General features: G+C 35.3%; 1 protein-coding gene across 9 annotated transcripts in view; it reads right to left on the reverse strand.

Moving 5' to 3' along the window:
* LOC105480188 (exocyst complex component 6) overlaps positions 1-20,799 on the reverse strand; it is a 214,472-nt gene that overhangs the window by 66,638 nt on the left and 127,035 nt on the right. The gene's annotated exons all lie outside the window — the stretch shown is intronic.

The following is a 20,799-nucleotide window of genomic DNA, read 5'->3' on the forward strand; positions in this document are numbered from 1 at the left end:
TCTTCATTTAAATATCATGTGTAATACTAAAATCCTAACATTGAATTTCTTTTGATGAGGCATATTAAATACAGGCTTATTGTTCTCAAAGATAGAAGATTAAAATATTTATATTTTATAAATCTTCAGATGAAATAAATAGCTCAAAATTTAAGTTCATAATATCAAAGGTTCAGATTCTTTAAAATTTTAAAAAGTTATATTCCATAAGATTATACAGTATTTTTTAAATGTCTACTTTGTAACTATAAAATGCATACAACTATTCTTAAACTTCATCTACTACATATTTTTAGATAGAAATGTTAACACTCCAAAAATTTACACACCCAAAAATATATTTGATAATTTATTTTTAATGTCTATAGCCATTGGCACACTCTGGTATAATCTTCTGAACACTATTATTATATTATTATTGTTGTTGTTGTTGATGCCTTTAATAATATATCATTTTCTAGAATAAAAATAGTCTGAGTACTTTTACAATGATCTTTTAAAAACTAGCCCTTTTCATTAGAGATGCTCTAGTTTTTAATATTGTAACAAAAAAAGCCAAAATAATTAAGTGAAGTGACTGAGAAAACACGGCACATTTAATAAATTTCAAGCACCTCAAAATTTCTCCTGCCCTCATCTGAAAAATTAATTGCAACTATTACCAACATTTTCCCTCTCTTTACAAAGTTCAATAAATAAGTAAAAACACCTGCTAAGCTTTTAAAGGTAACTACTTTTTTACCCTGCTGTAACATTTGGCTGAAAACAACTTGCAAAGAGAGAAAAACCCTTAGACAAACTTCTTGTATTTCAAAGGAACTTGTAAAAGAGAATCTGCTGACATATTAGATCCTTTTCGCATTACCGAAAAGCTTTTCTTTTAAGAACAATTGTGGTAAAGAGACATTTGGCTCCTAGGAAATTCCCAAAGGGTCAACCATATGCATCCTTCCATGGCACCTTCACAGTGCTGCTTTCTAGATTCATGTCTCAAAAACAGCTTTCATCATTTACTTGTGTGTCAGTCAATATGATTTATGGACTGCATTCAACAAAGTCAAAGCATATAGAATGAGAAATATGACTACAATCTGCTAATTTGTTTTGTATTGAGCCACTTAAGAGTCAAAGACCTGATGTCAGACTGAGACCAGTAACACAATTAACCAGCCGGTGACAGATTCATCCATCCTCCCTGCCAGGCTGTGCCAATCAAAGACAGCATGAGGCGACATTTGGTGAAATCAGTAAGAAAACTCATTCTCTAAGTAACCTATGTGAGACCTTGATTGACATTTTTTGAATTTAGTTTGTGGAACACAGCCACTCTTTACCCAATAGTCCTTCACTGCAAGCTGTGAAATAAGGCTTTTAATGCCAATCACAGGAACAATAAACCACAAACCACCAACCCTCAGCTTAAAAGGAATTAAGAAAACACATCTGTTTGTATGTCAAGACAAATTTTCAAAATAATTTACTATCATAGATTAGGCTAAAGATACTCTGTTTCCTGTGAAATATCATAAAATAACAAGGTAAAAACACAACATAGTTTATTATATTATGGCTCAAAACTGGTTTGTTTTCAAAGTAATGTTTTCATAGATCTACTCTAAAATAATTGTAAGAGAAATGTAGAATACTTAAAAACTAATTTGGGCCATTTAAATTTTCATTTGAAGTTTTCATTTGTGTCTCACCATATTCTTATTTCAAAGATCTATTTAAAAAGGTTTGATTTCAACAGTGATTTTTTGAAAGCACTTTCCAATGCCGCTTTCATTCTCTCAAGTACATTTAATGTTAAAATGTGCTCTTGAAATCACATTCTTTCTGTATTGGTCTACTCTTCCTTAATGAACCCAGAAGAGTCCATTTTTCTTTATTTATATTCCCTCAAAAGGTTAACTTTGTACAATAAACTACTTTTTTACTTAAGGAAAAAATACACAGACTCAAATATATTGTACATTATATTATTCTTTACATTGATAAAAAGTTTTATTTAAAAAGTCTAACTCTTGTCAAAGAAAAAAGGAAAATCGAAATAAAATCATGGTCAATTTGGATATTATACCTAACACTGATAAGTGACTTCATTAATTCTGATTCTGTATGGCTTTTTAAAGTTATCTAAATTCACGCAGTAAAATATTGTCATTTTATACAAACTCACTATCATCATTTACTACATAAATTTCACTTATGAGACTATGAAATAGTCTTTTTCAGAAGCAAAACAAGGGAAGTAGTTTAAAGAATTAAATTTTTATTTAATTCATTAATGCAGTAATTAATAAATTAATAAATTAATGAATTTAATTTCATTTCAGCATGTGTATTTTAAAAGGCTATAAATTGTAACTCTCTCTTTAGGAGAGAGCCTTTTAAAAAAAATACTGAAAGAATGAGGTATTTCATCAGATGGAAATACTAAAATTAAAAATTAAAAAGTTAATTGAAATATTAAAAAAGATGTATAGTTGAAAAACAGGTATTTTAATTCAAGAAATCTGTTATTCTTCCATTTTATGTAAGAATCATTAATCTAGAGTTTCACTATATGAAACATCTTGTTCAAATGTAAATACTGTTATGAAATCAGGAAAAAGATACCTAAAACATAGAATATGAAACTTTCCCCAAGATTATTTCACAAATGCATAAGAATTTCTCTACCTAGTAAGATGTTTTAATTCATTTTCTGGATGAACACTGTATATAACACTGAAATGTCTGATTCTCAGTAATACAGAATAGACATGTTATAAAGGTTTAAATATCAAGATGAATTCCCTTAGCGAGTTTAAATAACATTAATACTACCTTGAAGACAATTTTTTTTTTTTTTTTTTTTGAGACAGAGTCTCGCTCTTTCACCTAGGCTGGAGTGCAATGGCACAATCTCGGCTCACCACAACCTCCATCGCCCAGGTTTATGCAATTCTCCTGCCTCAGCCTCCCGAGTATCTGGGATTACAGGCATCTGCCATCATGCCCAGCTAATTTTTGTGTTTTTGTAGAGACAGGGTTTCACCATGTTGGCCAGGCTGGTCTTGAACTCCTGACCTCAGGTGATCTGCCCGCCTGAAGACGAATTTTTGAAATTATGCTCTAAAATTCATAGATCTATCAAAATATACTCATTTTAACAGCCACAACATTCCCCCAAATACCTCTTTACACTCTATATTCCTCTTATACTCTATTTCTGTCTGTCTCTAACTACTTCCAGCCCTGAAAGAATGAATTGGGACATCAGTTAACCACAATCCCACAGTCAACTATAAATTCCCATTCTCCCCTCTCAGGTTGTTCTCCTTCCAACAATTACTAATCACAAGGGTATGAGACAGTAACAGAAATGTCTACTCTTAAGACACACACACACACACACACACACATATACAGACAGAGAGAGAGAGAAATAGAACATGATCATCTTAAAGTTGAAAAATTTTTTCCTGAACTGGGACAACCTCAGGACTGCATAATACATGGCATATTTTTATTTCCCTCAAAACTTCCCCTATCGCAATCATAGGGCTCATCAAACTTTGGCAGTCTTTTATTTAAAAAAAAACAAAACAAAACAATCTTTTGAGCATGGCCTTAGAAGGCATGCAGTATCCAAATTTTTAGCTTTCTACAAGTATCACAGCTTCTGCCATGGCAGTCCCATGATATTGCCAAACTCACTCTAACTTTTTTTTTTTTTTTTTTTTTTGAGATGGAGTCTCTGTCACCCAGGCTGGAGAGCAGTGGCACCATCTCGGCTCACTGCAAGCTCCGCCTCCCAGGTTCAAGCGATTCTTCTGCCTCAGCCTCCCGAGTAGCTGTGACTACAGGCGCAAGGCACCATGCCCGGCTAATGTTTGTATTTTTGGTAGGGATGAGGTGTCACCATATTGGCCAGGCTGGTCTCAAACTCCTGACCTCATAATCCGCCCACCTTAGCCTCCCAAAGTGTTGGGATTACAGGCGTGAGCCACCACGCCTGGCCAGACTCTGCCTTGGGGGGAAAAAAAAGTTTCCAGAATCATTAACGGGTTAGACAACAGAAGTGGTTTACATATAATCATTAATTAGTAAACTGGACAAATGTCACTCATGCAAACTGGCTCCCCTTTCATACACGTAGGTGGAAGACTATTATAAACAGCCATATATAAAAAGATAGCACAAAGTAGGCCTTTGTCACTCATGAATTTGTATTTAGGTTTCAATTCTTGATATTGACTCTCAGAGTCCAGTACAAGTAGAACTTCATTTGCTGAGGCACACATTTGAATAACATGTTTTGTGAAACGGGTTATGATGGGGGAAAAATGACTCAGAGACTGACTGCAGTCAAAGTCTCAGCCTCCCTGGGGTTGGGGGAGGGAGAGCATTGGGATAAACAGATAATGCATGCTGGGCTTAATACCTAGGTGATGGGTTGACAGGGGCAGTAAACCACCATGGCACATGTTTATTTATATAACAAACCTGCACATCCTGCACATGTATCCTGGAACTTAAAATTTTTTAAAAAACTCATAAAAACAAAGTCTCAACCTTCCTCCCACAATGTGGCTTTGCTTTCTTCTGTTAGTTAATGTGAATGAAGTAACTCTTATTAAGATCTACAGCTTCAATTGCATTTTATAGCATTTTCTGAAAGTAATTATATGGCATAGCAGTATTTTCAAATTTGGGGATTCTCAAAGTTTTGATGTTTACTCATCCTGAATGATAAGGGTTTACTGAATTTTCACTAGCCCAAGCCTTAGATCGTGGAAATGGGGTTGCAGTAAATACTAACAGTCATTTCTAGTTGATGGAATACCCGGGATGGGATTTTTAAAAAGTAAAGGGAATATATCAAGAGAAGGGAAGATACATATTCAAACAAAACAAAACCCATAAAAAGTGGGAAGGGGCAATCAAGATAAACTACTTATTGTTTTTTTTTTTTTTTCCTAGAAACAACCTTGCACATGGCATTTAACAATACTCTGAGAGTGAATAATGTATCCTACAGACATTTACATTAGCCCTTTCCCAATTGCTCCCCTCTTGCTTCCAAAGAATTGAAAGAGGTTTTTAATCTCAACACTACCAGCTACCACACTGACTTACATAAGAGACAGAAAGATATAAAACAACATGACAGCTTTCCTACAGCACCTAAAGTCTCCTGAGTGAAAGAAGAGGAAATGATTAAAAGTTTGTTGCCCACCTTCTGAACTAATATGTAATATTAGTCTGAATATGCTCCTTTGGTGGGACCTTAACTCTGCAAAGTCTAATCTCTATACTTTTTGCATTATAGTATCTTGCATACGTATTTATAAGTATATGTCAGCATCTTGGCCTGTTGGTTTTCTGTTATTTCTACCTGACTTGCAAATACCTTGTAAATATGAATGCACCAACACTGTTATACTTCTCTCATTAGCTCCACCCTGACCTTTCTCTATTACTGTTCCCTCCATAGAGGGAAGAAAAAAAGAAAAATAGAGGCTCCTTGGCATCACCAGTTCTTGGCCTGCACCAGAAACTTCTAACTCCAACATCATGCTCTACCGTCTCCTTGCTCCTCAGAGATCTGGCCTTCTTTTTGCTGTCTTTTTCTGCTCACAATAAAAGGTAATTTCAACTCAATCTTTCCCCACACCTTTTAGTCCCTTTTCTTCTTCCCCCATTTCAACTTCTGCCCACTTAACCCAGGGGTGGAAAGCATCTTCTATTTTTTTCTATCATGGAAAACAGATTAAAGGGGGAAGGTATCAGTTGGCTTCCTACAACTCTGTCACTTCTATCTACAAAAAGTCAAGTTTCTTTCTTTTTTTTTTTTTTTCTTAGACAGGGGTCTTACCCTATCACTTAGGCTAGAGTGCAGTGGCACAAACGTGGCTCACTGCAGCCTCAACCTCCTGGGTTCCAGCAATCCTCTCATGTCAGTCTCCCCAGTATCTGAGACCACAGGCGTGCACTACCACATCTGGCTAATATTTCTATTTTTTTGTATAGACAGGGTCTCACCATGTTGCCCAGGCTGGTCTCAAACTCCTGGGCTCAAGCAATCCTCCCACCTTGGCCTCCCAAAGTGCTGGGATTACAGGCATAAGCCACCATGCTGGTCCTCAAGTAACTTTATAAACATGAATTCTCTATTGTTATCTTGTAGTAAAACCACCACACGCTACACACATTTGTTTTTTGTACTGAATCTTCCTGTTCAAGATGGTACTTTGCTCATAAAGCCTGGACCAATGATTTAGTCTATTTCATCTATAGTTCTGTTAAAGAGTGAAGTTATAAGAGACATATACATGTGTGTATATATATGCATATGTACATAGGTACACTAAAACAGTATATATACATATATTTAGTCTATAGACAAAGAAGAGTCCATTTTAATTATTTCCATTTATACTCATCTTAGCTGTTACTTACAGGTGAGGTCTAGCAGTTTTTCCCTAATCCACCAGCTTCCTACTAAAACTTTCATGTTGTTTCCTTTTAAAAGCCCTTTCATTACTACTACTTCCAAATAAGTCCTGACCAAGAGCAATTTGAAATATTGTTTTCTGCAATGTTTGACATCAGGAAAATATTTAAGTATGCTATGCTATATAGAAACTTAAGACTTACAATTTATGAAATTAAATTTCTCACCAAGATTAGTCAGCATTTGGCTAACAGACAACTTAGTAAATGTCTAAAAGGATTAAAGTTACAAAATATAAATATGTTCATTTTCAACTCAGAAGCAAGAATTTAAAAAATTAACATCTAGTAGTGAAAATCAATTGTTTTATAACATTAAGAAAAAGCTTAATAAGAATAAAAATTCTATTTCATTTTTTTATTTTTTATTTTTATTTTTGAGATGGAGTCTCGCTCTGTCACCCAGGCTGGAGTGCAGTGGCACGATCTCGGCTCTGAAAAGCCGGCTCTGAAAAGCTCGCAGTGGCCGAGATCGCGCCACTGCGAGCTCCGCCTCCCAGGTTCACACCACTCTCCTGCCTCAGCCTCCCAAGTAGCTGGGACTACAGGTGCCTGCCACCACGCCTGATTAATTTTTTGTATTTTTAGTAGAGACAGGGTTTCACCATGTTACCCAGGATGGTCTCGATCTCCTGACCTCGTGATCCGCCCACTTTGACCTCACAAAGTGCTGAGATTACAGGCACGAGCCACCATGCCTGGCCTAAAAATTGTATTTCAAAGAGTGGACCTTGACTATTTACAACTTTTTCAAACATTTTCTCTCAAAGTTTTTTTTTAACTCTCTCCAATACAGAGATATATTAGATTGTCAATATTTTGTTCATGATGATTTTTGTATACTTGGAATTAACTCGTAACAATGGATATAATATAAAAATGAATATCAAAATATGTCATAGAAATACCACTTTCATTTCCACAGAAATAACTACAACATAAAGAACTTTTTGAAAATACTGGATGTTCAAGTGCCAAACTTTCAAAATCTCTAATGCAAATTTATCTAAAACTGATCCCAAAATCTGCCCCTGCCTCCTTAAATTGACAATAACAATTTGAGTTTTTGGATGGCATGGTCAGTTTTACTTCTGAATATCACTTCTGTATTTTGAATTACATGGTTCATCAGCAGGAAATCTGTTAGCAAGCTTAATAAGTACTCAATGATTATTATATTGAGTAAAAAGGGCAAATGAAAGCCTAAAGGCCTGTGTCTTCAATAGGACAAAGTATTTCTCCCTAACATTGGGAATTTGCAACAGTTATTCTGGTGCTAAAGGGTCTTTTGTTTTAATCACTACTAAATTTACAGTTGAGTCTAGAGAGTTGTGGTTTTAGTTACTGTATTTTTCCTTCATGGAGGTGTACAAGAAATGAGTAAAGGATACATACGAATATTTCTAATCAGTACTGATATCATCTTTACTAAATAACTATTATATAGATACTTTCCAAGTTTCTGCCTGAGAATAATAGATTGCACCTTCACTTCAAAACTAGAAAGTATTCTCTATTTGACAAATTTCAATATGGAAACTGATTTTCAGGCAGTATAACTTTTATACTCTTTATACAGACAAGAAAATGACCTTCATGCTGTCCATTTCTTCACTATTTCTTTCAAGTTTACTTAAAAAGCACTTATCAAGCAACTACTTTGTGTAAGACACTGTGTTAAGTGCTACTGAATATATAAAGATGAATAGATGTAGTTCCTGACATAAGAGGTGTAAGTTCTATAATAAGGAAAAGAAGGCAAGTCTACAAACAGCAGTAGTATAACATATAAACAGGACCATAAAAGCAAGACAAAGTATCCACATGTAGTCAAGTGGAATCAGCAAAGGCTTTGTGAAAGAGGTGGCATTAGAATGTCTTTGGGAAGAGATCCAGGATTTTTACAGTTATAAATAAAGCTAAGGCAGAAAATCGAAGACAGATCCAAGACACAATGAATATGCCAGTTTGGATGCACATGTTTAGTAGTGGTCAGAAATGTGTGTGTGTGTGTGTGTGTGTGTGTGTGTATTTTTTGTAGAGATGGGGTTTCGTCATGTCAGCCAGTGATCTTGAACTCCTGGCCAAAAGTGATCCACCCACCTCAGCCTCCCAATGTGTTGGGATTACAGGCATGAGCCACCATGTTCAGCCTCAGAAATATATGTGGAAAGAGGCTGAGATCATTTTCTTTTTGCTAGCCTGTGGAATTTCTACTTAATTCAATAGATAATCAAGAATCCCTAATATTTCTGAATAGGGAAATAAAATTAGACTGTGCTTCAGAAAGAATAATCTAGCACTGGTATATAGGATGGACTGAAGTAAGGAGACTCTGTTGGTAGAGACCAATTAGAAGACAATTACAATAATCAAAACTTGAACTTCAGTAACAGGAATAAGAACAGAAAGAAGAAGATATAGGTTTGGAACATTTACATTTCAAATGCTAGATAACATTTTGTTTTTCCCTAAGAAGAATTTTCAATATTTATACATTCAAAGAATAATTGTTAGTTCTTATTCTGTCAAGAGCTCACAAGGTGAAAAAGACAAACAAATATGGAAAAAAAGCAAAATATGATAAAGCCATAAAGAAGGTAAGAGCTAAGGCATTTCAGAAGAGCAATACTGGGCTGGGGTGAGAAAGAAATACCTGCACTGGGTCATGAATCACACTGGGTCATGCACTGGGTTAGACTTCTACGAGTGCAGTTTGGGATCAAGGTGGTAGAGAAAAAGCATTCAGGAAAAGCATAAACCATCTTTGAAACAAGTAACGATAACAACTAATATTTTCTGAGTATTTATTATATGTCAAGCACTTTTCTAAACATTTTGGGTATACTATTTAATTTAACCTCACAAAAATCTGTAGGGTATATGTTGTCATATACCTCATTTTACAGATGAGGAAAGACCACAGAGAAGTTTCCAAATGCACCTTAATATTAAGATGCATTTGAGGTGAGCACAGTGCTTTTACAAACTGGTCTCAGAGAATCTTGACTGTTTCACAAACAACTAATATTACCTTCAAATTTAGGTTTCCACAAAACAAGGATGTTGCCAAAGTAATTAGCCTTTAATTTAAATACCTAAGCAGAGAAAAATAAGCCTGCAGGAAGTTCATTATTTTCTAATTTACATGCTAGCTTTAGTTTGTATCTACTTACCGACATGGCTGCGTGATCACTGTTGTTAGTCTGAGAAAGGAGTCACAAGGCAATCAAATAAAAAAAGAAAATGTATTCTAGTAACAGCAGAATCAGTGTTTAAAGTAGCAAAAGGGAATATACTCTAAAACAAGCAAGTTCATTCTGTGTGTGCTGCTAATTTAGAGGCATTCATCTATCACATAAATGTGACCATCATTTTTTATTTTGAAGATTTAGGCATGCGTTTTTACATCCATACTTATCAGACAAATCCTCCTCCAAACTTTTGTCTCTCTCATCAAGTTGTCTAGTCAGAATTAAAATACCAAGAGCTTTAGCAGTTATGTCTAGTGAATAAGTAAATTTAGAACACATCAGTTCTTTGACAAGGTTCTGTACTATACAGCAGTGATTCTCAAACATTAAGCAAAAAATGCAACTTCTTAAGCTTCAAAAATTTTAGTTCAGTTAGGTCTAAGGCCAAGCACTGGAATCTAAATATTTAACAAGAAGCTCTTCCCGCAGATGATTTTAATACAGAAAGAAATGTCAATTTCTTCACAAACGACAAAATTATAGAGAATATATGATTCTGAAGATGTTTAGGATAAGTCTGCTTCTTCACATAATCTGCTAATATAGCTTAAATAAATTACTCAAGGAAAGATGGCACACTAAATTATTTTACAGCTAATTATTTAAATGTTTTGTCTCCCTCAAGGAGTGAATAGCAAGCCAAAGTAAAAACTGAATCACTGGTCTCAATTTAAATACATATATGCCCCTGTTGTAGTTCTGTACTAATTATAAAGTACTGGCTTATTCCTTAAAAACATTAAGGATTAAACATTAATTCTGTAAAATAACAAGAATTAATTAAAATATCCTTAAAGTCTATTTAATTTTTTTAATTACCTAATTTACTTTTCAAATTTTAATAATAAAATATATGGTATTTAAGTACTTTTTTAAAAAGATATTTGCCCAGACATATGGATTTAACTTTATTATATTAGGTCAATGAAACTCAGAATTTATGTATTAGCGGAAGTTGAACTTCTGGTATCGCCTAGACTGAAGGTCCCCCTCCATATCGGAAGCTGCCCTCTTCACCAAATACACAACGAGTAAAGGAGAAACCACAAGCAGAAACGGAAGAAGCAGATACTCACTAGCCAGGCTGGTCAACCTAATTAACCCTAGTAGGCAGTGAGACAGCAGTTGTGTTAACCAGACAAAGAACGCTTCTGGAAGACTGGACTAGACGCTAGATAAACACTAACTTTTTTCTAGATTAACTTCGAATAAATCTTATTTGCATTAGCAAAATTATCCCACCATCATAGTTATTTTATTCAACTATATTTTCCATAATCTTTCAAAGTGTATATAAAGATGTCTTAGGAGATATAAAGGCCACAAAGTTAACGTGAAATTCAGATAAAATTTAGTAACCTAGTCAATAAAAGTCTGTCAACAACATTCAACATATAACTACTATGTATGTCACAGGATGTGATAATGAAAGTATCATAGTTCACAATATATCATTTTTACATGAATTAAATTCAATAAATCACATCAACACTATTCAATGCCATTATAAATTTTTAAAAATTAACATTCAAATAAGAAAATCCAATTTTTAAGGATATATATACACAATATATGGTTATATTTTCATTTGATAGGGAAAACACATAAATGTATTCAAAGCTGCCTACACCATAATTTAAAAACCTCAATCCTTGTATTTTTCAATTCTTTTCAGTGTCACATAAAATAAAGGGTTATTAAAGCCATGATTGTACTGTTGACTATTACCTTTTTCCTTTATAGTTTTCAATCATGTAAAAGGCCATCTGAACCCATATACTTAGAAAAAAGTGTGAACCAAAAAATAAAGGGCAGAAAAGTACGGAGCTAAAAGAGGACATGAGGTGTCACAATAAATAAACCAACATTTGGATTGAAACATTACATTTGTCTGAAAGAATGATGCTTAGAAACATACAATATTATATACAGGGACTTTAGAGATGATCTAATCTTCTAGGAGAAGGAAACAAGTTGTTCAGAATCAAGATGGTAGACTAAGTTAATGTGTTTGCTTCTCATCCATCCTGAGATACAAGTAAAATAAAAAGCATAGAACTGCAAAAAAGAATAAAGTGTTTTCAACAGCAGAAAAAATGAAGGTGTAGGTGGGAATTCATCAAGGGGTGCTTTCTACAAGACAGAAAGCAGATGAAACAGAGAACAGAAAGCCACTGCCCATTATATGCTAACAAAGAAGTAGTACAGTAGAGTTTGGAGCCAGCTATGCATTAGAAGTCCAGAGCTACAGGTATCAAAGAGGATAAAAATGAGAAATGGGATGGAAAATGGAAAATTACTGAAGATTTCTGAAACAATTGTACCAATGATCCCCCACCCAGAGGGTCAGAGAGTCAGAGAGCACAGGCAATTTCCCTAATGAAAGAATATTTTGGAGAGAGCTGAGGCTCCTGTTGTAGGGAGAAGTAAAGGGGAGCATAGGAGAGCAGAGGGGGATGGGGCAAAAGGAGGAAGAGGGAGAAGAAGGGAATACATTCTCATGTTTCTTAGAATTCAGCGTTTTTGTTTTGTTTTGTTTTGTTTTGTTTTGTTTTGTTTTGTTTTGTTTTTGAGACTAGGTATTGCTCTGTTGCCCAGGCTGGAGTGCAGTGGTGCAATCACGGCTCAATGCAGCCTAGACTTCCTGGGCTCAAGTGATCCTCCCACCTTAACCTCCCAAATAGCTGGGACTATAGATGTGTGCCACCACACCCGGCTGACTTTTTGTAATTTTTATAGAGACAGAGTTTCACCATGTTGCCCAGGCTGAAGTATTCAAATTTTAAAACAGATACTAAAACCTGTATGCCAGAAGACAATGGAGAAATGCAATGAAAGTCATCAGAGAAAAAGCTAATCAACCTATAATTATATAATCAGCCAAACTATCAATCAAGCATGAAGACAGAAGACATTTTCTAATATGCAAGGACTTAAATAGTATACTTTCCTTTTGTGGGAAAGTTATTAAAGTTACTGAAGTTTTATGGGAATTCAGCAAAACTGACTGGTAAAGTAATTAAAACAAAAACAAAAACAAAAAAAACCAAGAAGCCTGGGATTCCAAGAAACAGCTCCTAACACAGGAGAGCAAGGAACGAAAGTCCCAGGGTAACAGCTATGCCCCAATTCTAGACAGCAACTGGTACAGGTTAGGGACAAATACCTCTTAAAAGACGCCTCCTGGAAAGAAGACAATTTCACACAATGGAAGGAAAGGAAATCGGAACACTCAATATGATGAAGGTACAATATTCACTTATCAAAAAGGAAAAAAATTATGTTTTAAATATTAAGCCAACTAAAATGTGTATAATTTCATTAAATAATGGAGTATAATTTTAAAAAATCTATTTGGTCATGATGCTAGAATTATTCTCCTTCAAGTGCCCAGAACTTGGATACTGGATCCAAAAATGAAAGGAAAATAAAAAAAATCCAAGCATACTATGCTTTGTGTAAAGGGAACAATATGAGCATAATCATAACAAACACCAGTACTGTTTACTGGTGTTTAGCTTGGAAAGCCAGCCTAGGAGAAAGGACAGATTTGATTGTGGTTGTCAAACAGAATGTACATACTAATACCCTGAATAAGATAAAAATAATAGTATAGCTATCAGAAGAGAACAGATGGAAGAACTGATGGAGCAAAGGAGAGGGAGGCTAACTCCTTTATTTCAAATAGAAGGGAATTAAGATACTGATTAAAGTAGAGAGAACCAGGAATAGAAGTACAGTATAACTATTTTATATAAACAAATAGGCTTGGCGCAGTGGCTCGTGCCTGTAATCCTATCACTTTGGGAGGCCAATGTGGGTGGATCACTTGACACCAGGAGTTCAAGATCAGCCTGGCCAAAACAGCGAAACCCCGTCTCTACTAAACATACAAAAATTAGTAGGGCGTGGTGGTTCATGCCTGTAATTCCAGCTACTCAGGAGGCTGGAGCTCAAGAATAACTTGAACCCAGAAGGAGGAAATTGCAGTGAGCCGAGATCCCTCACGCCAATACACTACAGCCTGGGCAACACAGGAGACTCTGTCTCAACAAAAAGAAGGAGAAGAAGAAGAAAGAAATAGAAGAAATTTAAAAATGTAACAATCAATAGTTTAAAAAAGGGGAAAGGAAAGGTTGCTACGTGTACTTTTGTACTTCACAGGATCACTAGATATTCCCTGTTTTTTATTAAGATAACCACCAGAAGAAATAGAACCAAATAGTGAAAAATAGCAGTCTAGAAGACTGGGAGTGGAAGTGGGGAAAGGGAAAGGAGAGGAGCTATTTTCCATTCCAAACTCTTTTGGACTACTTATCACACCATTTATGTGTATTAACTGGAATGAAAGCAAAACAGAACGACCTTTATTTTTAGCTTTATGAAATAAAATAGACATTAGCAAATTAATCCAGAGGCTAAATAATTTGTCTGCTTTCACAACTGCAGTTAATCGGAAGAATCAGGCCTAAAACCCAAATCTCAAAAATTTCAAGATAGTGCTGAATTCTCAGAAAGAATTCTTAAGGAGAGAATGATTTTAAAAGTTAGGTACTATCCATTTCTATCCAAATAATGTACCTTTATTTGTTCTGGAGCACATATTTGTTTCTCAATTAAAGAAAGCATATTATGTTCTAAAATCGTTAATGGAAACTAAAAATGCAAATTAAAAATTTAGTAACATCAGATACATTTAGTGGGAAAATAATTTACAAAGGATACTAAATTGGCACATCAGTAAAACACTACAGCCCAAAGCAAACAATTAAACCAAGGAAAAAAACTCTTCAAAGGAAATACCTCAAAAAAAAAACACCTTAAAAGGGACAGATGGATAAGTAGATGCTGTTTAAATCGAGTAACACTTGTACATTTCCCCATCTTGAAAGAAGTTCCTACTATAATATTTTTAAATCTTATTATTGAGCATATACTGTGCTTGATTTCTTGAGTTAATAAAAACTAAACAATTTTTCTCTGACAGTATGATTTTAAATGTTATGCTTTATTTAGTGGTGTGCTAGTAAATATGTAACAATGATTCTCTGGGGGAAAAGCCTTAATTTGTACCCTTTTATAAAAAGAATGGTCTAACCACTCCTACCATGGCTACCAATGTGATGCCACTGAAGGCACAGCTGGAAAGAAGTGTGCACAATTGGATCTTGGAATATATATTTCCCAACATGATCTTGAGGCCATTTACTATTAGTAGGAAGGCATTTCTAATCTCAGAGTAAAAGATATTCAGAGGAATAATCCTGTTAAAGATGTTTTTTTAATGGACAGCTTTTTAGGCATCTAATATCTGATGTGAGATTTTCTTGAAAAATATCCCAAATTACCACGTAATTAGAAAACCATATGCCAACAGTAAATTCGTATTATTACCAAAGATCATGTCTGTTTTTTTGTTTGTTTGTTTGTTTTGAGACAGAGTCTCGCTCTGTCACCCAGGCTGGAGTGCAGTGGTGTAATCTTGGCTCACTGCAACCTCTGCCTCCCAGGTTCAAGTGATTCTCCTGCCTCAGCCTCCTGAGTAGCTGGGATTATAGGCATGTGCCACCATGCCCAGCTAATTTTTATATTTTTAGTACAGATGGGGTTTCACCATGTTGGTCAGGCTGGTCTCGAACTCCTGATCTCGTGATCTGCCCAACTTGGCCTCCCAAAGTGTTGGGATTACAGGCGTGAGCCACCGTGCCCAGCCGATCATGTTTTTTTAAAAAATTGTCCATCACACCACTTCCATTAATGCAGAAAATCAAAAGTTAAGCATATTTGAAGGCAAAGGAAAAGATATCTTTCTGGGAATAAATGCTTTGATATTTAAAATTCAAACTAGAACCAGATGTATTTACTAATTTAATATCCCTAGAGTAGTAGCAAAATTAAGCAAAGAAGATTACATTATAGTTAAAGACAAAACAATGAAGAGTTTCCAGAAAGGAAGAAATACAAACAAAATGATCATTCCAGATCTTCTATTTACTTCTAACATAAAAGACAACCATTTGTTAGTATAAATATTTAGATAAATTGGGTACCTTTAGTGATGAACACATGTGAAGACATTTTAAAAACTCATTGTCATTTACATGTCTCCCCAATGGACGGTAAATCAATAAACTATCCTCATTAAAATGAATACACAATTAACATTTATAAAGGAAGAAAATGTTTGTTGTTATTTCCAGAAACAGACCAGTACTGGGTGGTTAGGCAGTAAGTTCACAGTAAAACGTTACTGAGTTGCATTTAGCAGTCATGAAGAACAACAAGATATGTCCAAGCTGCTCAACAACTTATTCTACTTATATTCATGTCAGTGGTGAATGAATGTTTAATGTTTTTTAAAATTCTTCTGGTTTAAATTTTCTAGCTAATATAAAATCTTGTTTAAAAAACAAAACTTGTTTATAAATTCACTTTAGAATAGTGTCATAAATGCATAGAAAAAGAGAACCTGAAGAATACTTGCCAAAATGTTAACAGTGATGATTTTTATTTTTATTTTGTAAGACAGAGTCTTGCTCTGTCACCCAGGCTGGAGTGCAATGGCGCGATCTAGGCTCACTGCAACCTCTGCCTCCCAGCTTCAAGCAATTCTCCTGCCTCAGCCTCCCAAGTAGCTGGAATTACAGGTGCCCGCCACCATGCCCAGTTAAAACAATGATGATCTTTTAACAAGATAAAGGTGATTTTTGTCCCCTTCTCTATACTTGGCTATATTTTCTAATTGTCAGAAAAAAATTATTAGAAAGAAGAGAAACTTACACATTTAAAATATTGAAAATTGGCATGATTTCCAAGGGTACTAATTTAGAGATAAAATTGTACTTACATATTAATCAGACCTCATTGGCATTAGCTAGTATCTGACTGTTAGCAACTGTAAGCACTGCAACTCAAGCTATAATAATGATTCAAATATGCCTTACAATGAATGCCTTTCATAATAAAGAACATTTTCAAATGGCTGTATAATGCAAAGTCATAAGGATGAAACTTAGTATCAAGTTTAAAACACAGGCATAAATACAACAAGAAAAAAAGTAAAAAAAGTGTCATTACACAATGAAACTAATACTATAAAGGATTTTAAAATTGTAACAAGGGAAGAAAGGAGAATAAAAGACCAAACTAACATTTATTAACAGTACCCACTTTTTGCCAAGTACCCTACCAGACAACTTTTCTACATACTATTTTCATTCATTTTATGACAGTCCTATGGGAAAAATGGATTATGCTCATTTTGCAGAAGGGAAGAGGCTCAGAGAGATTGAGCAACTTGCCAGGATCCCATAGCAAGTAAATTACAAACCTAAAGTTCAAATATAAGTATTTCTAACTCTACAGCCCATCTCTGCACATTGTCAAGCACTCAGACCTCTAGAAATAATAAAAGATAGACATTCCTCACGGGAGTTTGCCCTTCTATTATTCTAATTGAAGATAATATATTTAGCAGAGCAGCTTAACATTTTGGGTAACGGGAAAATATTTGTTATTTCTATCAATACTATTTAGCTTGCTGTTAATTCCTGTAGCCAGAAGAGAGTCTGCCTTCTCAGCTAGAGCACAGAAAAATGCAGATGAATCGGTATTTTAATCTGGAGGCAAGGTGAGGGGAATTTTTTTTTTTTTTTTTTAGACAGGGTCTCCCTCTGCTGCCCAGGCTGGAGTGCAGTGGCATGATCTTGGCTCACTGAAGCCTCCGCCTCCTGGGCTCAAGCAGTCCTCCTGCCTTAGCCTCCCAATAGGCTAATCTTTTAATTTTTTGTAGAGACGAGGTTCACTATATTGCCCAGGCTGTTCTCCAACTCCTGGGCTCAAGAGACCTTCCTGCCTCGGCCTCCCAAAGTGTTGGGATTACCGATGTGAGTCACCACAGCCAGTAAGGGAAGTAATCAATTCTCTTACTCATCTAACCTTGGCGATAAGAGGTGTTTAAAGTGAACATTATTTGGGTTATTGTGGTTTTCCAAATCCTACAGGTTTCCACTGCTACCGCAGTCTCTGAAAATGACAGAGTACTTTCCCTAGACTCCATCAAAACCATCATTATCTATTAATCTGTACTGTTCTCGTGTCCCGTGAGCAGAGAACAAAATTTCATTGGATAGATCATAACTTTTCTGGAACAAATGGAACTTTTCACTGGGCAATGGTGGTCAGCAATTGCACATCATGATAATCTTTGACTAAGAAAACATTCAGATTAGCCAGGCATGGTGGCCCGCATCTGTAGTCCCAGATACTTGGGAGGCTGAGGCAGGAGAATCACTTGAACCTCAAGGTGGGGGCTGCAGTGAGCCAAGATTGCACCATTGCACTCCGGCCTGGGCGACAGAGCAAGACTTCACTGTAGGGGAGGGGAGTCCTTTCGGCAGGGGACTGACAGAAACTAAATACTCAGTGAAACTAAGGGTGGAGCTTTTAAGCTAAAAGTGTTCAATCTTAGGTAACTTTCAGGGTTAGGGGGTGAGAGAGTCACCTCTATCCCAGAAAATCTCCAAATTTTTGCACTATTGGCCAATATTTGCACTATTTGATAGAGTGGCCCTTAGTTTCTCAGCTTCCATTGACTCTAACATACTCCATTGTTCCTGAACACTACCAAAACCAAAGACAGGGCATGGGGCCCAAACCAGAACCACTACTTAACTCACGTCTGTAAGTAGGATGGCTTGTTCTGCTTAAGCAGACTGATTTGCGGTTAAATGTGATAAGCTTTGTCTGAAGCTTCTTTGAGGGATAAAGAAGTCCAGAATTGGCCCTTTACCCTATTTGGGTCCAAGAATAACCTTAAACCAAGAAATCATTTTCAACTTAAAACATTCAAATAAAAATGGTAGCTTAATGTAATGCCATACTTCATCTAGAAAAATAATAGATTTAATGCCTCTGCCTCTTCTCTTTGCTTAAAACAATCCAGTTGAATTTTTAATACAATTTCAGGATTTCAGAAAATATACAAAGCCACAATATAATGACTCTATTGATCCTAAAATTTATCATAGTCAATAATTTACTATTTTTGCTTGAAGATTATGCTTTTAGTTCATTCTTGAATAACAATATACTGTTTTTAGGACCATTTTTCTCTTTTTTTTTTTTGAGACAGGTCTCACTCTGTCACCCAAGCTGGAGCACAGTAGCATGATTACAGCATCCCAAGTAGCCAAGACTAAAGGTACACGCCACCATGCCCAGTTAATTTTTGTATTTTCTGTAGACATTGGGTTTCACCATGTTGCACAGACTAGTCTCGAACTCCCAGGCTCAAGCGGTCCTCCCATCTTGGCCTCCCAAAGTGCTGGGATTACAGGTGTAAGCCAATGCACCCAGTCCGCTTTTCTTTTTTCTTAGATGTAAACTATTATTTTCTTTTTATATGGTTATGCCTTGTATTTATAGTTGAATTTATTGGTCTACATTGTATAAAACTTTATTTCCTTTATAGAAAAATCTATGTTAGATGACATAAAAGTCCAAAATGGCATATGAAGACTCAGTTAAAGTCATACAAAATGTCATAATAGATAGATGAGTGATCTAGTTAGATCAGGAGTCTATTTCTCTCAGTGTCACCAGAATATGTCTTATGAAAAAGCAGGATTTCCTCTAGGATGTCAGCCTAGAAGGTGACCTTGGAAGGTGAGACATTTACCCCAAACATATCTAACATATAATATCTCTTAATCCTATTCCATTTATGTACAAAATTCCTACCCATCACCTCAAAGTAATACATGACACAGATATTAAAACATTAAACTGTATGTGTGTGTGTGTGTGTGTGTGTGTGTCAGCAAGCTTGTGCATGTGTTTGTTCTTGGGGATTGCTTTTGGCTAGAAGCATGGAGATTTACACTGACAAGGTGAATTCAAATTAATTTAACAATTATTTAGTATAAACTATATAAAAACACTTCTATAAAAATTCATTGATATAAAAATTAACTGTATTTACAGATTGCCTTTTTCAGTTCAAAGACAGCATTTGGGAATACAGTATCATCCCTGGGTAAGCTTCTAAAATTCTCTGGCCCAGATCCATGATGACGATCTCTTTAAAATAGTCTTCCATTAATTTTTCTTAGCAACACCTTCCCTTAACTTCGCCAATTGGTTCTCTGAAGCAGTTTCTGATGGGGAAAGACTAAAGGATGAGGAAAATTACCTTTTCCCCCCAATTCCAAGCAGAGAGAGGGTGGCTGGGGGCAGCTGTGTAGGTTCCAGATTAACCCATTTAAGCCTAGCATTCCATTATTGGAACGCTAAGCTGGTGGAAGTTATTTATATCACACTGCTCAAAGTCATCTCCAAGGTCTGATTTTTCACACAAAATAATTTGCAACCTCCAGCATAAATGGGTTAAACACTTTATTCTTGTGTTCAGCTATATCGTATCATAAGATTAAAAGGTTGATAAAATTTCTTCCTATATTTTTTGTATAAAACTATTGCATTCATGTTTTAACAGTTTTATTATTTCTGGATATACCTAACAAGAGTATGTTCATCCCACCATATCTTTAGTCTTTGCAGTCCTCATCTGAAGAATCCAACATTTCAGCTTCTTTATACCCTAATGTCCTTGCTGTATCTTTTTTTTTTTAACGTTTCATCAACCAACTGTCCAAAATGTAGATGTGCTATGACTACGTGCCAGGATAGAACAATGCTTCAGTTTTGCTTTTACTCTCTTGGCTCAAAAATAGCCAGTAATTTCTTGGTCCTTTCTAACTGGAAAAGTCATTAATTATGTTGACTCTATGAAAATTATTTCTATTAGAGATTATTTCTATTTAAGTCTGTATTGTCAGTTTCAGGGTTTTGCCTTGGCTTTGGTGGAAACAGAGTTACAGTTATTTTGGTTAAAAATAAAATAAATCAAAATTTCAAGCAATTTGGCTAAGTTATAATTCCTTGCAAATGGATTTATAATAATGGAAAAAGAAACATGCACTCCAGGAAGTTGGCTTAAGCAAGTAAACCTCAAACTAAATTCTAAAATATACTTTTTAGTAAG

Source organism: Macaca nemestrina, chromosome 9, assembly GCF_043159975.1.
Source record: "Macaca nemestrina isolate mMacNem1 chromosome 9, mMacNem.hap1, whole genome shotgun sequence".
In the NCBI taxonomy this organism is placed as follows: Eukaryota; Metazoa; Chordata; class Mammalia; order Primates; family Cercopithecidae; genus Macaca; species Macaca nemestrina.